At 44.3% G+C, this 16,319-nt stretch overlaps 1 protein-coding gene across 3 annotated transcripts in view; it reads right to left on the reverse strand.

The window, feature by feature from the left end:
• The window catches only part of foxp2 (forkhead box P2), a 561,942-nt gene that overhangs the window by 500,928 nt on the left and 44,695 nt on the right, over window positions 1-16,319 (reverse strand). For 2 of the 3 annotated variants that reach the window (XM_067999556.1, XM_067999553.1), the window contains exon 2: window positions 1,873-1,962. The exons of the other annotated variant lie outside the window; for it this stretch is intronic. The gene's annotated coding sequence lies outside the window, so the exon portion shown is untranslated. The remainder of the gene's footprint in view (window positions 1-1,872; window positions 1,963-16,319) is intronic. 3 annotated transcript variants of the gene reach the window in all.

Here is a 16,319-nt window from a genome sequence, read left to right on the forward strand (position 1 = left end):
AGGGAGGGTTCTGCTTTATTGTCTAAACAAGGGGATAGTTTCCCCCCTTATTTTGTGCCCAGATTCCAGCGCAATCAGCTGAACCAGCGCAAAAGATCGGGAATTTTAAACGTAAGTGAGTTATGCCCCAAATCACTTACTTTCACGTTTTCTGTGATCTTTTACGCTGGTTTAAAAGTTTTTACATATCAAAAAATATTTAATTTATTAAGAAATTGACCAATGAAATTAGTAAATGGTTCAGTATAGTTTTTTTGTCATTTTCAGTGATTTTAAATCAGGTTACTCACCAGTGGAGAACTGGACACTTATTAAAAATGCTTATTTTTTGTGATAAACCAATTTTCAGCTGTATTAATAAAATTGCTCCAGGTTACTTCAAGGAATACCTTTTAAATGGAAAGAAAAAAAACTATTACGTTCTATTACGCTGCCTGATTGCACTGGTTCATGGAAGATTTTATGTTTTCATGAGATTATGCAAATACATTTTATCGGAAACTTTGACTGTAACCTAACTAACGCAATTTCGAGCACATTTTGGGCACAATTTCCCGCTTGTGCCCAAAGCGGAAACTCTATCCCAAGGTATCCAAAATTATCTGCACCCACTGTACATTGTATAATGTCACCATCCAGGAAGATTAAACCATGCACTAAAAGGCACAGCCTGAAGCCTTAGCAGAGGAGGACGTGCAGCAACAAGAGGAGGAAGGAAGAACAAATGTTTGATAGCGATGTGCAGCCAGAGACACTGTTTTAACAATCGTTGTTTGACAAGGCTTCTACTTATCTCTTATAATTATGACCTTCCATGAACAGTCCTATGGTCTTGAGCACAATCTACCAGTCCCACCAACAACAAACATTGCCCAATTAACAATATCTCTGTTACTACACATGCCTATCAACCCCTCACCCACTACATTAGTATGTTCCTTCTGTAAATAAATCTCCACACTGCAATCTAAAGAATGTCCAACCAGTTTATTTCCCTACTACTGTGAGAGTTTAAGGTGTGCAGCATCTCCTACCAATCTTGTGCTCCTTGTAAATGCTACCTCAGTTGCAAGAGTAAGTGTGGTGGCAGCCTCAATGGGGGGCTCTTGACATACTGTGGTGCACTACATCTTTGTGCTGTGTCATAAGATGGTCCTGCAACTACTGCCAGCACATCAGATTTTGTGACAGCTGGCTGCTTCTAAGTCCACTACTTACCACTTCTTCAGTCTCTAAGGGGTTGGCTGAGTTGGGTGCATGTGGCATCACCTTGAGAATAGCCTTATCCATGCCTCCCCCATCATACATCAGTTGTCAGGTCCCTTGCTTGGGTACAGATCCTTAACCACCACTTAGGAGTTTGAAGCCCGAAGTTCTCTCGAGCTAATCCCACCCGTTCCAAACCAGAAGTGAGAGGGTCCTTTAATTTGGAGGCTCAGATCTCAATAGCCTCAGTCACCATATTTGAGGGAAAGTATAGATGTACTTTGGATCTCTATCCAGAGGTTCTCCTGCAGATGCCTGTGGAGCTGCCACTGGCTCCGTGGTGGCCTGCATGTTTCCACATCCCTTTCACATAACTGAATAGATTTCAAAGCAGCACTACTATAGAGTCTCTGACATACCTTGCAGGGAACTCTAAACATCCTCAAAGGACTGCATGAAGCACCTCTGCTTATTAATGAGCTTCACTTTATAGGTAACCCCCATAAGGTAAGAATCTGTGGGTCTGCAGTAGAGAAACAGCTGAGCCTGGCCCTCTCGGTTGTTCTGCTCCTAAGCAGCCACCTCACTTATGTTGTGTACTTCACCAGATGCTCCCTCCTGACTCTCTATCTGATTTCCCTGAAGTGCATGTATCTGAGCTGGTACCTGCATGCTCAGGAGTATATGACCCATGGTCATGAGATGGCACAGCTTCCTGCTAGTGTCTGGTGGCAGGGACATCATCTTGGGAGGTCCCTACACAAAAAGAAAAGGAATATGTGTTACCATGGTGCCTGCATTAAATGGTTGAGAATACAGTCCCAATGGCAATACATTGAGCGCCATGCCGATGTTGGACTAATGCATCAGCATCTTAGTGAGAGTGGGACTTCCTCCAAGCAGCCAAGTTCTCCCTGGCCTACACACACTATTGCCTTGATGCCTAGGATTTGAAAGGTTAACTAATGCTGATTCAAAATTTAGAGCCCGACAAGCCTGTCGCCAATCTGGTATGCATCTGGTTGTATGTAGCCTTCTACTTTCAGTGCAAACATATGCTTTCAACATTTGGAAAAAAAACTGCTGCACCCCATATTCCACTTTGTGTGAACGGATGACTAAACAGTAGTTTCAGGTGGCATTTTGACTTGGTGGTACAATATCGAAGAGTTATGTGTGACATTAAAAGCATTTTTATGTGCTACTCAAGTTCAAGCTTGAACATTACTGATATGGAAGTGCAGATATGAAAGATGGAGAGGTTGTCTCAGTGCCACCATGGCCCCATTGCTGATGCTGCACCATGTTTGGAGCACAGTGGTTAATGGCATGTATACTATGAAAATAAACTTAATTTGAGTATCGAACTGCAAACAACCTCGTCATGGCAATCTTACCCAGGCCTGTAAATTTCTCTCTCATCTGTGTCCATGGCCTATAGACATGGGAAACACGCTCACTTGATTAGCCAACTCCTGCAATATCTGCTGTGCATTTTGAGGTAGAGGAGGGAGTCCCCAGCCCAAACTATGACAAACCCCATATGTTGTATCTGTTCCGGTGGAACATAATTATTAAAGGGGGAAGTTCTGCCCATGTGTTTTTACTGGCCTTGCAACCAAAACAAAGCTGTGTTAAAAAAAAAGGAACTTTAAGAGCTTGTGCTCCAAGAATCCACTTCCCCCTTCCATTTGTTCAAATAATTCTAATGAGCTGACCTTGCTGAATCCAGCGAAGTCAGCATTCCTCTCTACTTGTACGACAGACCGTAGAGGTCCAGCGATTCTACTTGCATTTTTGCATGGGATCCCTGAATCGGCTCTATGGCGACATCTTCCAAACCACAAATATTTTACTTCTCACAAGTAAACTCAGCTGCCTCTGCTCCTACCCCACCTTCTCTTTGCCCAGCAAGCCAAACTGCCCTCCAGACTTTTCCCTGCCCTAACCCTGAATCAGTGGCTTTCTCTACTTTCTCTCCCAACTCCTCTCCAAGCTCATCTCATCTCAGACCCACCTTACAGAATCATAGAAAGGTTACAGCACAGAAGCAGGCCATTCGGCCCATCGAGTCCTCGCCAGCTCTAAACAAGAGCAACCAGCTAGTCCCACTCCTCCGCCCTATCCCCATATCTTCTGCTCCTTTGATCCCATTCCCATTAAATTACTGACCACCCAATTTCCTTTCCTGGGCCACATGCTAGCTGACATTTTAAATGGTTCCCTGAACTCGGGTGCCAAACGCTACAATTTCAAAACCACCATTTCTATAACTGCCCTCTTGTGCATCCTCCCAGGTGATGGGCAGTTATAGAAATGGAGAGTTCAGGAGAGAGGGATTTGGGCTGAAGGAGGTTAGAGATAATGGAGAGGCGAGGCCATGAAGAGATTGTAACACTACGATGAGAATCTTAAACTTGAGGAATTGAGAGACCAGGGGGCCGATTTTAAAATGGAATTGCGGGTGCATTGGGGCTGCAAAAAGCCAGAAAATCCCGAGTGAGTTCGGAAGCCGGCTCCAACCCGACTTCCGGGGTTGCCACAGACGCACCTGTGTGCGCGTGCGCTTCATGAATCCAGAAATCCCGCCGGTAATTAAAGCCAGTGGGACGATAGTTAAACCACTTATAGACATCGTTGATCTTGTTTAAGTCGTTAATTTTGGGGAAATTGAGGCAGGGGTGCGATTTTAATTCAACCTCAGCATATTTCCCGTGCTGTGGGAAACACTCCATGTTCAAGGAGACGTATTTCAGGCAACAGCCAGTTGGACATTTAAATGCCTGTTTGATAGATGGGGATAAAAGGTAAGTTATTGCAGCAGGGCACTCCGGTGTCTCGGACAAACTTTGGCTGGGATATCTTTCTGGTTACACTGAACATTTTTGGTTTACACTAAGAAGTCTTCTGTTTACGCATATTTACCAACTTTTTGGAGCCCCTCAAACTGGCACCATCAAGACGGAGGGGGCGCCAGGGCTGAATTCACTACTACATCCGAGGACGGGCAACATCACCATCCTTGCCAGGCACTTCCATCACTTGGAGCTCCACAACAGTGCAGCGCCACAGGGACCTGCACAAGAGCACAGAGGGCAACAACAGAGGGAGTGCCGTCGCAGGAGGTACTATCCTTGCCAGAGGGTCTACAGACAGAGGCTCAGCTTCCTGGACCTCTCTGAGGAGCAGTGCATATGGAGGCTAAGAGTGAGTCGCCAGGTGGTCGAAGACATCTGCAGCCTCCTTCATGCCGAGCTGCTCCCAGCTGGGCCTGGCGGCATCTCATTACCTGTCGCTGTTAAAGTCACCACTGCCCTCAACTTCTTCGCCTCCGGATCATTCCAGGGTGCCACCGGTGACATCGCCGGAGTCTCTCAGTCGTCTGCACACAAGTGCATAAGGCAGATCACCGACAGCTTGTTTCGCAGGGCCTCGCAATACGTCAACTTCTCCATGGACAACCTCAGCCAGATGGAGAGGGCAGTGGGATTTCACCCTGGCTTCCCATGGGTACAGGGTGCAATCGAGCACCTCCACACGAGCCAGGACTGTTCATCAACAGAAAGGGGTATCACTCCATCAACACTCAGCTCATTTGTGACCACCGCAAAAGATCCCTTCACGTGTGCGCCAGATTCTCTGGCAGTTGCCACGATTCCTTCATTCTGAGGGAATCCTATATCCCGCCCCTCTTCCACACACCGAACACCTTTAAGGGCTGGCTCCTTGGGGACAAGGGATACCCCCTACACAGGTGGCTCTTGACACCTGAGGATCCCCATCACCAAGCAACTGCGTCGATACAATGACAGCCACATCGCCACCAGGACTACAACTGAGCATGCTATAGGGCTGCTCAAGATGCGATTTAGGTGCCTTGATCGTTCTGGGGGAGCGCTTCAATACGTACCAGACAGAGTGGGACGCATTATAGTTGTGTGTATGTCCTGCACAACATGGCACAACAGAGAGGGATACCGCTTGAGGAGGCTCCATCTAAGTCTGCTATCCACATTGAGGAGGAGGTGGCGGAGGAAGATGAACCCATGGCCAGAGCAGCAGCTCACCTGGCTGCTCGTGAGGCCAGGGAGTCACTGATATGTGAGCGGTTCTCCCAACATCAGACAGTGTGAAGAGTCCAGGCCTCAGACCACCTGGAAAGAGCAGCGCCAACACCAGCCCACCCCCCCTTCCCTGCACAAAACAGTCCTACAACTACACATACACCCACTGTAAGGTGACCCAATAAGTGGCATCAAGTGTCTCCGTTCATGGTGAAGCTCATGAAAGGGCGCTATCACAAAAGCCAGTCAAGAATGGGCAAGACGTGGCAGCAGTGGTGAGAAATGATAACATTTAATTGGAATATAACAAAAACAAAATATAAATGAAAAACATTACAGTTTGTCAGACACCCTTGTGCATACCCTTTGTGATCACAAAACCTTAGCCTTTTGCTTCCTACTAATTCTACAGGGTGCATCCCCTGTGGCTGCAGCAGAGGTAGTGGTAGGTTGCTCATGTTCATGCCCTGACTGTTTAGATGCTTTCAGCCTACGCCCTCTGGGTTTTGGAGCCCACGAGGGCTCCTCCAAAGACAGCTCCACCTGCACCTGTGTAGGGGCTGACTCAGCCACCTGGAGAGGAGGCAGCATTGCAGGTACTGGTTGAGAGGGGGTCAACGGGTGAGTTGTGGGAGCACTTTGAGTGATGTCCTCACTTCCACATCCCCTTTCGCCATCATCCCTCTCCTGGGCCAGGCCAATATCACTCCTACCAACCTGCTAGATAACAGTTTGGAGGACATGTATGATGCCTTGGAAGCCGCGTTGTAAAGTTACTGTCAGCCTACTTAAGGCGGTAGAATGTTGTTCAGCCTGAATCCAAACAGTTGTTGTCAGGGCCTGAATGGACTCATTTGTGAGCCATGCTTGAAGCTCAATGGAGGCTAGCCGTCTCTCCATCGCAGACATTCCTGCACTTACCTGCGACACTGTCTCAGACAGTTGCGCACGTCCCTGTGACAGTATCTCAGAGATTTCCTCCCGTACCTGTGCCACCATTCCACTCATGCAGGAGTTTGACTCCTCCATCCTCTGTGCTATTGTGGAGAGTGCGCATGCCGCCTGTTCCAGTATCTCTCAAATGTGCTGCTGTCCCTCGATCATTCTCCCTTTAAAGGATGGCCCTGGGGTTCAGCATCTGCATCCAGCTGAGCAGAGCCTGGAGAGGAGTGCGTCCACCGACGCGGACTCTCTACAGCTGCCCCCTGCCACCAGTGTCAGCTTGTGCTCACTTGTGTGTGGTGACTCACCAGGTGCCAACCCAACTAACTGACTACTAGGACCCACCAAGATTTGAGTGTCTGCGCTGGTGGATACCTCGCTAAGATGTGACGGTGCGCCCTCAGAGGCCTGGAGCTCCTCTGAAGAATCGCCCTCTGCCGTCACTGTGGTGACTGAATAGCCTGTAAGAGAGCAGAAGGCAATATTAAGCATCTTCACAGATGTGTCATATTGCAATGAGCATACTGAGGTGTTCAACATGGCAAGCATTGTTAACATCAATTCACATTATGTGTGATGAATGTTAAAGTTGTGTCACCAGACGTTAGTGGGGTGCCAGTCTCAGCGTCCCCGATGGACAGGCTCTCGAGGGTGTGGCTGATCTGCAGGGCCTCCTCCTCAGTGTCTGTGAGGACCACTACTTGTTGTGGCCCACCCCCCTCCAGTCCTCACTTTCTCGCGTGCACTTCGCACTCTCTTCTCCTAGGAGGGGAGAAGGTACAGACACGTGAGTGAGTGATGGTGAAGTGGCCAGCCGACGAGTGCATTACTTTGGGTGAGGCTGACCATGAAAGAGATGCATCAGAGGGTGAGTATGAGACAAAGCCGTCAGATTGGGGCGAGTGGTAGTGGTGCGGTGACTAAATGGGAGGTGAGGAAGTGCAGGTAAGTTGAGGATGAGCCTTAAGGGGGTGTGAGGAGTGATGTGATGGAGTAATCTCGGCAGTGCAGAATGAGTTTGGGGGGGGGGTGGCGGTTATGTGGAACACAGAATGCAGGAGAATCAGTAAGTGTACTCACTTTTGCTGACCTAGTTAGGTCATTGACGAGCTTCCTGCACTGGACCCAGGTGCAGGAGATGTTGCTGCTGCTGGTGAACTCCTCTGCCACCTCAAGCCAGGCCTTCCTCGTGGCAGAGGCAGAGCACTTCCTTCCGTCTGTGGGGTAAAACACTGCCCTCTTCCTCCTCACCCTGGCCACTAGCTGCTGCAGTGAGGCATCATTTAATCTTGGAGCAGCCTTGCCCCTGTGCTGCTCCATTGTGTGTTTTTCGGTGTATGCTGCAGCAAAAGCCTTTGGAGCAATGGCACTTTAAATAAAGCCGCCCCAGCTGACAGCCTGTCACGCAGGTGCGCAGTCCGTCCACTGCGCAGCTTTCTGACGGCAATCCCGGAAGCCACATTAAGAGCCACCAATTAACTCGCAATCATGTGGAAAACGGTAGGATTTTATTAGTTGGGTTACCCACGCACCCATTGACCCCCGCCATCCCGCCGCCCTTTCAAAATCGAGCCCCAGGAGTCAATGCAAGTCAGCGAGGTGATATGATGTACTGTAAACTACTTGCTTTAAAATGTAGTTGTCTTTTTTTTTTAAGATGTACCTCTCATTGACACTCTAATTCATCCTAAATCCCAGAGTGATATTCTTTATTTCTGCAGCTGACTTCCCTTTCCCTCATTCTAAATAATAGCATGGTTGTTCTTTTCAACTGGAGGAGTGACGCCTAAGGCAATATGCCCATAAGGACAAGAAAAAGATAGAAAAATACAGCCTGCTCACCATTTCTTCAAAAATAGCACAGATTAAAAACAAACTACATTTGTTAAAATTATATTGTTTTGTTTGATTAAATATTCAGCTGGGATCTCAATATAATGATAAAGATAAAAATTTCTTAAGGGGTTTATAGTTTCAGCTTTCCATTTATTGCATAGAATTATATTTATTTTTGTAACAGCACGTTATAATCCAACTTAATTGGAAAAAAAAAGTTCTAGTTTCCTTTTGTACCCCCCTCTGTGGCTTTCCCGCCCAGTGAGGATAGTGGGAAGAGGATCCAGGACCAGGAGCAGCCATTTAAAAAAGGTACGATTTTTTTTCATTTCCTTGTGGGGCCAGGAGTACTCCTCCAGGTCCCCATAAGGAAAGCTTCGGCTTCCCCTCCTCAGGCTCCCCACCTTCCCTCCCAGATCCCCCTCCCTGTGACTTACCTTCTTGCCGGCAAGCCTCCCTTTGGTGCTGGCCAGCGGGCTCCTACCACCCGAACTTCCGCTCCTGCCCGCTGGCCGTTTGCTGCTTCCCACCTGTTTTGGGTGAGCAGCTGACCAGCAACTTGCAGATGCGGCCCAGGCGTCAAAATCGTCTGGGCTTCACGCTGCCAAGATTGAGGGGTTTGACTTTGGCCCCACCTCCCACCCAAATCCCACTCCAGGTTAAAATTGAGGCTAAAATAGTTTGAACAAGAACCACTACACTTATGGAAAGTAATCTATCTTCGTTCACCACTTTCCGCTCTGCCTCGAATAACCTCCATCTCTTTCTCAATAGCCTAGCAGTCAATGGCAGAATGAACAATGGTCACTTCCAGAATCTCCACTGCAACTGAAATTGAAGGTTTTCCCTGTACGAGACGGAGCAGGTCAGCAGGTCCAAGAACCAAGTCGCAAAGTCCCATCAGTATGATTCTAGCTTACTCCCCTTTGACCATCCTGAGAACATGGAAAGTAGATGAAAGGGAGAAATGTAAAATATCTCCTATACTTTATAAAATGGTCAAGTCATTCATAGCCTTGTCCTTCCTGCCTCTAAACATTAAACCAGAGATGAGTTTACAGTATCTGGTGCAACAAACAGTGCTTGCGAGACTTCTGGGTATTACACATGAGCCGGATCTCCAACATGTAGTGTTGCCAAATCTGTTTTGACATATTCCTGGAGGTGTCATCACATGACCCAGTGTCCAAATGTCCTGCCCCGACACAACTTCCATTGGTCACCCAACACTTCCATACTCGCGGCGCACAGCCTTCCTACAGCAATTGGAAAGGGAATAGACTCATTACCCAAATGAATTATTCTTGACCATCAGGCAGCCCTTTTTCCCATGTCTGATATTTTTATAACTAATAGACAAAAAAGTATTAAAATATTTTTTTTTTTTTTAAAAACAATTTTCTAATGCCCATATGATTTTTCTCTTAGGTTGCTTTCAGCAGTGTCCTGGAGACTCCAGGGGTTGGCAACCCTACCAACACATCCTTGCTTAGGAAAACCAAACTTACTCCCCTTCTTCATCTGAGAAACCTTCCAAAAATTACATTGTCTGTCTAGTACCAGATGAACTTGAGTGATTTAGAGAATGAACGTGCCCCCCACCCACCTCCAGTCCTCATCTTCTCGCGTGCACTTTGCACTCTCTTCTCCTAGGGGAGAAAGTACAGACATGTGAGTGAGTGATGGTGAAGTGGCCAGCCGACGAATGCATTGCTTTGGGTGAGGCTGACCATGAAAGAGATGCATCAGAAGGTGCACAACATGTGGCACTAAATACATTGGGGTCGATTTTGACTTTTTGGCAACCGACCGGCAGATATTAAAAGGGGACTACTGCCTGAAACAAGCAAGCACTTTGAGTGCCCAATAGTAGACCCCTTTCAAATTAATGCTGACCTCTTCATCAGTGTTAATGGGCCAGTAAGACTACCAGTCCTACTTTGAGGTTGTTACCATCCCTTAACACTAGGCGTAGCAGGTGAAAATCAGCCCCATATCCTTTGAACCAGTTGTTGAGTTCTCTCCCCATTGAAAGTTGCTACATGAGGAACCAAGGCCATAGGAAACAATTTATTTGGGAGCTCTGTTTCAATTTAGAAGTGATACCCTCACAATTCCAACAGTTGTAATCATTTGGAACAAATGTCACAAGTATTTTGCCCTATCCCAATTAAGATAATTGTTATTGGAGTCTGTTTTCTTTGCCGCCAAGTAGTGAATTACATGCATTTTACTGCTGCTAAGCTAGTCTGATGCTATTTACTAAAACTTCTATAGTGCTGCCTAGTACTGCAAACAGGGCATGCTGAACAAAAATAACCGTACAAATATCACTTAAAAAAAACACTTTTGTAAGTATATATACATACATGCTTTCTAAATGTATATGCAATGGAAATACTTACAAATTGTAACAAGTTATATAACGGGTGTATTCATTGCAGATGTAGGAAAATATCTGATCTGGCATAAACTGGCAGCTTTAAAGGGTCTCACGGGAACTTAGTTTGGGCAATCCTAACCTATTTTCTAGTGGGCCAAGAGTCCACAGTACAAATCTTGTCCGTAACTTGACATTAAAACAACAGAGGCCACAAGGATGGGCTGTGTGGGAAACAGAGATGTCATACTGATCAAATAAGAATGTGCCTATAGAGTAGGTCAACATGCATTGCTGAAGCAGAGTTTACCTAGTATATCATCCACTGAACCTTTGCCATAACTGACCTATGAATTTTCTATTCCCCAGGTCAGACATCCAATGACTTCATGAACATAAAATTCAATGTTGAAAGAAAAATAAATCAGTTAATTATATCCATTAATTTAAAACACTTCAGATTTATATACCCCTGGTATCTGATAATCTAGGTGAATAAGTGAGATTCCTGTGTGCAATTGCTTGTGTGATACTGTTGACAAAGTCGTTGAGGATGATTTTCATCTGGCCCCATTCATCAGGTGGGTGGAGCGAGCCCACCACCCACCTAACGAAGCTTGCACGAAGCCCAAACAATTTTCATGGTCGGGCCTCATTTCAATAGAATCATTGAGCTGCCCTCCCCAAAGCAGCTTGTTGATTAGGGTTCAGAGAGGGAGAAATTCATGGCCTATCCAGGGAGTCATGCCGGCAGTTCACCCTTAAAGAGAAGTGGCAGGACGATCGATAAGAGGCTATGGCGAAAGGTCAGGCAATAGTTGCTAGGATTTCTGTGGAGGTGCAGGAAGGGCTATCTGTTAAGGGTCACTGATTTAGCTGCATTCTATTCAGTGCGAGTGGATGGGGCTTGCGGAGCATAGGCACTGTGTGATTGGATGTCAAAACTGCATCAGTATCGAATGTACATCACAGGATCCCGATTTAAATATATTAATGAGGCTGCCACCTGTTTCCAGCAAGACCCCTAGCTGCCTATTTCAAGGCTCCCTGTAAAGTGGGTGCAAAGATGGCAGTAGTCTGTAATATAAAGTTTTTTTAAATGATTTATTCTGTGAAAAGTGTAAATGAGTACCCATTATTTGATGTCCCATTACTTGTGAATTTATTTTTTATCCCTTAACAGTTTTAAAGCAGAGAATACACAATAGGGTGGTCTGCAAGATGTTCCAGTTGGAGATAGATAATAGGTAGTTAGCTAATAATACCCTAGTGGATGGGGGAGTGGGGGTTAACTGCACTCAGGGCGATCCTACACTTTGGCAGCACTGGGGTATGGTCGTGGGCTTTGGTAACACTAGGTTGGGGGTCATGGAATTTGTCAGTGTTGCGTCGAGGCTGCTAAGAGTTTTGCAACATGGGGGATCCTTTGGTCTGCTACTATGGAAGTAGAACCCGCAATTTGGCAGAACTGTGGAATATTGGGTGTGGCTCACTGGTGGACCCTGGTGGCTGGCAGCAATGTGGGCAGAGACACAAATACAGCCATATACCTCCAAGGACCAATCACAATGCACCAAATTTACTATTTGCGGAGCTCTCTCAGAAAGCTACAAACTAGTGCTGCCAGACAACCACAAAAACAAAAACTTGCATTCATATAGCGCCTCTAATATAGTAAAACATCACAACGCACTTCACAGGAGCATTATCAAACAAAATTTGACTCTAAGCCACATAGGAGATATTAGGACAGGTGACCAAAAACATGGACAAAGAGGTAGGTTTCAAGGAGTGTCTCAAAGAGGAGAGAGGCAGAGAGGTGTAGGGAGGGAATTCCAGAGCTTAGGGCTGAGGCAGCTGAAGGCACAGCCACCAACGACGAAGTGATGGAAATTCAGGATGTGCAAGAAGCCAGATTTGGAGGAGCGCAGAGATCTCGGAGCCCATTTATGGTGTGTAGGCTGCTCACCGAGTTACAGGCCCATCTGCATTCTAGGTGCAAAACAGGTGGCCATAAGCTGATTTTTTTCCTCCCTATCAGTTCACAATGCAATACTTTCAAGCATTTATGATAACGAAATAGAACTCTAGCAATTGTTCTATTTCAGAATTTGTCTCAATGAGTAGTATATCTAAACGCATTCATCTGTTGAGTTCCAACTCTTACCCACTGCTTAGTGGGGAGGCACAAACAGAAGGGTGGGAAAATTCAGAACTGTACACCTCCTGTTAACTGGTTTTACAGCACTATTGGCAAAGGGCTGAGGCAAATTGGCCACTCAAGATCACAATTGCAGATGGTAGATATGGCAAAATGGAACGGAAAGAAAAACATCTTTTAAAAAAAATTAAACCAAATTTCAATCCACAGGACAATTAGGAATTGAGGATCTAATAGTAGTCTTCAGGAGAAACAAGATGTCAAAGAACCATGCCACTGAGGGAGATGGATACACCATTGAAAGATGGGATCTTATTCTCCCTATGAATGGAATAGAAACTTCATAGCTACAACAGAGAACAGAAAACTAAGATCTTCATGTGATCATGCCCTTAGAATATCAGATCCTCTACCTTCAGTTCCACTTACAAGACTAAATGATGTACCTGCAGACAAGATTTGCTATTGCTTTTTCCTTATCAAAACATTGGCCAGTCTTCCATCAATGCCAGACTTTCAGTGCAGTTTTGCAAAAGAAAAAGGGATTTGCAAGCTACTTTTCACTGCTGAATTTCATCATGGAGGTCCCTAATGGGGGCTAAGCTTGCCCTTAGCAAATGCTGAGTATTTGTAGAGCCAACCAATATTGTGTGTTAGCCCATCATAGAAATTACAGCACAGAGGAGGCCATTCAGCCCTTCTTGCCTGTACCAGTGCTAGGTCTTCAACTGAAGCTTTGACTTTAATTTAATTTCCCTACATACTTGGCCTCTTGGATAACCAGATCTGCATCCAGTCAGTGAAACACTAGTAGTATGTGATAGTTACGAGAACAGCTGTGTTCTCTGTAAGCATTCCATGAAATGGGAACCATGTTGGCAAACCAGTTGTGCAAAATGGTCTGAGTGATCATTTTGCTAGGAAATCCAATTGCAGTAGTCTTTTTGAGAACTTTTCACAGAGTTCTTTGATCTATAACAGGATTTGAGGCCTTCACACCTTGGGGATCTCACATTATTCCATTGTAATACAGATGCATTTTCTTCTCTTAAACTGAATAATCATTATCCATGGTAAGAGTGTAATATCCATGTTTTTCCCTTCCTAGAAAATCACTACCATACCAAAATACTATGAGAATACCTTGCTGACTGACTTAGCAGGTATCCTTTTTCTAGCCATGAGGACGGAGCAGGCATTCTGGTATAAACTTCCTGATGAACTCAAAAAGGGATCATCTCAATAATGCTGCAATACCAAGTTTTATGTCACTAAAAGCTGTGAGCTGTAAATACTTGAGCTCTACAACTTTGACCCACATAACTTTCCATCCCAATGAGTGTCAATGATCTCCAGATGTCCAGAGTGGGCTGTACTTTGAATATTTTTGAGCCTAACCAAAAGGACTGCAATTCCTGCCTGCGTATGGAAGTTGAACAAATGAGAAAGAATTTCTCTTCCCTGCACCACTAATGCAGAGTGACAGGATGTGTATTCATGGCCACAGTTCTCCAGGTGGAGATAACTCACTCTGACCACTCATGTAACTTCTGGTTGCCACCTCAAAAAGGTACCACCAGGTCACCTGCTGGCCTTGCCAACCAACCAGAGAATGGTGTGCAACAAAAATTGTAAAAAGCTGGACACACACAGCAGGCCAGGCAGCATTTGTGGAGAGAACAAATTAAGTAATATTTCAGGTGTGAACCCTTTATCAAAATAGGTGTGTGAGTACACAGTGATTAAAATAGAGGAAAACATTTTTTTAAAATCTTTTTTTCCATGCATCTTTAAAAATACAGATGCAGTTAAATATTGTGTTGTCATTTTCTAGTCTAATATTCTAATGCTTTTTTAAATAACCCAGCTTTTGCAGGAATTTCATGTTTTCTCAATAAGTATAAATCCTATTTTGTTGCATTTATTGAACTTTAAAAAATTAAACTGTTGGATTTGGGTTTTAACAGTAATAACTGTGGATTTCTCCACTCTTAAACACGTAATATAATAAAATTTTTAGTTATACAGATGGTATTCCGAGGTCAAGCGCTATATTACTGTACTGCTTAATACTGCTCTGTATACTTTATTTTCAAAATGTTAAAAAAATCCTCAATACGTAGCTCTACTTCGCTACATAATCTCAACTATACTACACATTCCCATGGGAGATTTCTTTTATGTGCACATAACTTGAATTTCACCATGTTTTCTTAAAGCAAAAAAAATGTCCACTGTAGGTTACATGTTTTTTTTAAAAGATTGGAGTAAGAGACAATTATTATCGTGTTAAAACCCAAATCCAGTAATTTAAAGAATTTTAAACTTAAATAAATGCAACAAAAATAGGATTTATAATTAGAGAAAACATGAAACTCCTGCAAAAGCTGGGTTATTTAAAAAGTGTTAAATTAAAAAAAGAAAACGGCATTCATCCAAAACTCTATCAAAGAAGAGCACCATAACAATATGTTTTATCAACCTTGATACAGAACCATCTCATTTTTAAAGGATGTCAAGTGATGGCAGCTGGCAAGCCATAAGGCTGTCTGAACACTGTCTCTTTGAATAAGAACACTGAAAGAACCGCTCATTGGCTTTCTATTCACAAAAAAAAGATTCAACAGAATACCAAACCAAGAGGTCTTGTGGATAAAAGGAAATACAATGCTACCAGGTCTGATTATTTTATCCAATAATTTTGTTATCTCTTAAATAATAGTCCTTTTGCACAGAGATGATGTGGTGGGAAATAGGCAACTACTTTTTTTTAAAAAGGGGGAAAGTGCCTTATCTGTATCAATTTTGCAATTCTGTTGAACAAAGATATTCTTTAAACTTACCCTATTCACTGCAGGATATGCAATTATCCTCAATTCATAGTCTAGACATAACTGTTTCAGACCATTTTAAGACCCTTGCAACAAGCATACTGCTTTAAGCAAGAGAGGTTAAATCTGGACTAGATAAATTAGCAAAGAACACAATAAAAGGAGTAATAAAAGAACTTTATCCTCAATACATTCAAGTTGAGGCTAAATGAGATTTCTTTGAAATGCATATCAGTTGAACTAGATTAGTGAATTTTAGCAGCTGTCAACATCATAACAAAATACAAATACAATTGTTCCTTATCTCTTTGCTTCCATCTGCTGCCTTGTTATTTACCTTCCTTGATTTACTATGCAGATCTAAATAAAGCACATCAAGGAGGGCTTACAGTACAATGGCTTCTTAAGCTTCACATCAAGGTATTTGAAACCAAAGCACTGCCATCAAAGACATATCTCTAATGAACTTCCCCATCGAGGAGAGTTCGGTATTTAATACTGCTATGAAAAGAAATGTCTACAAATCAGAATTGCCTAGGAAAGGAAATGCCTATGAGCCCTGATGAGATTAACACATTGCAGACACTCAGAAGGGTCCATGTGCCAACCAGGAAGGAGGAAAAAAAGTGTGTGTGGAGGGGGGGGGGGGGGGGGGAAACTCCTCAGTGCATCAAGAGTTAATGTGCCTCCTTCAGACAAAAGAAAAAGGCTTCCCTTCAGACAATCCAAGCTGTCAAAGCACAGCAAGTCGTTTGACAAGGTCAGAAGGTCAGAAAAGGGTTCAACAAGTTGCTTCAAAAGGCCTCCAAGGGACTTTAGCTGCTGGTCACTGCTAAGTGGACACTTGATCAAACAAGGCAAGCCTGTTAGCAACCTATAGATAGCAATCATTATCACAA

The sequence above is a fragment of the Heptranchias perlo genome, chromosome 18, assembly GCF_035084215.1.
Source record: "Heptranchias perlo isolate sHepPer1 chromosome 18, sHepPer1.hap1, whole genome shotgun sequence".
Lineage (NCBI taxonomy): Eukaryota > Metazoa > Chordata > Chondrichthyes > Hexanchiformes > Hexanchidae > Heptranchias > Heptranchias perlo.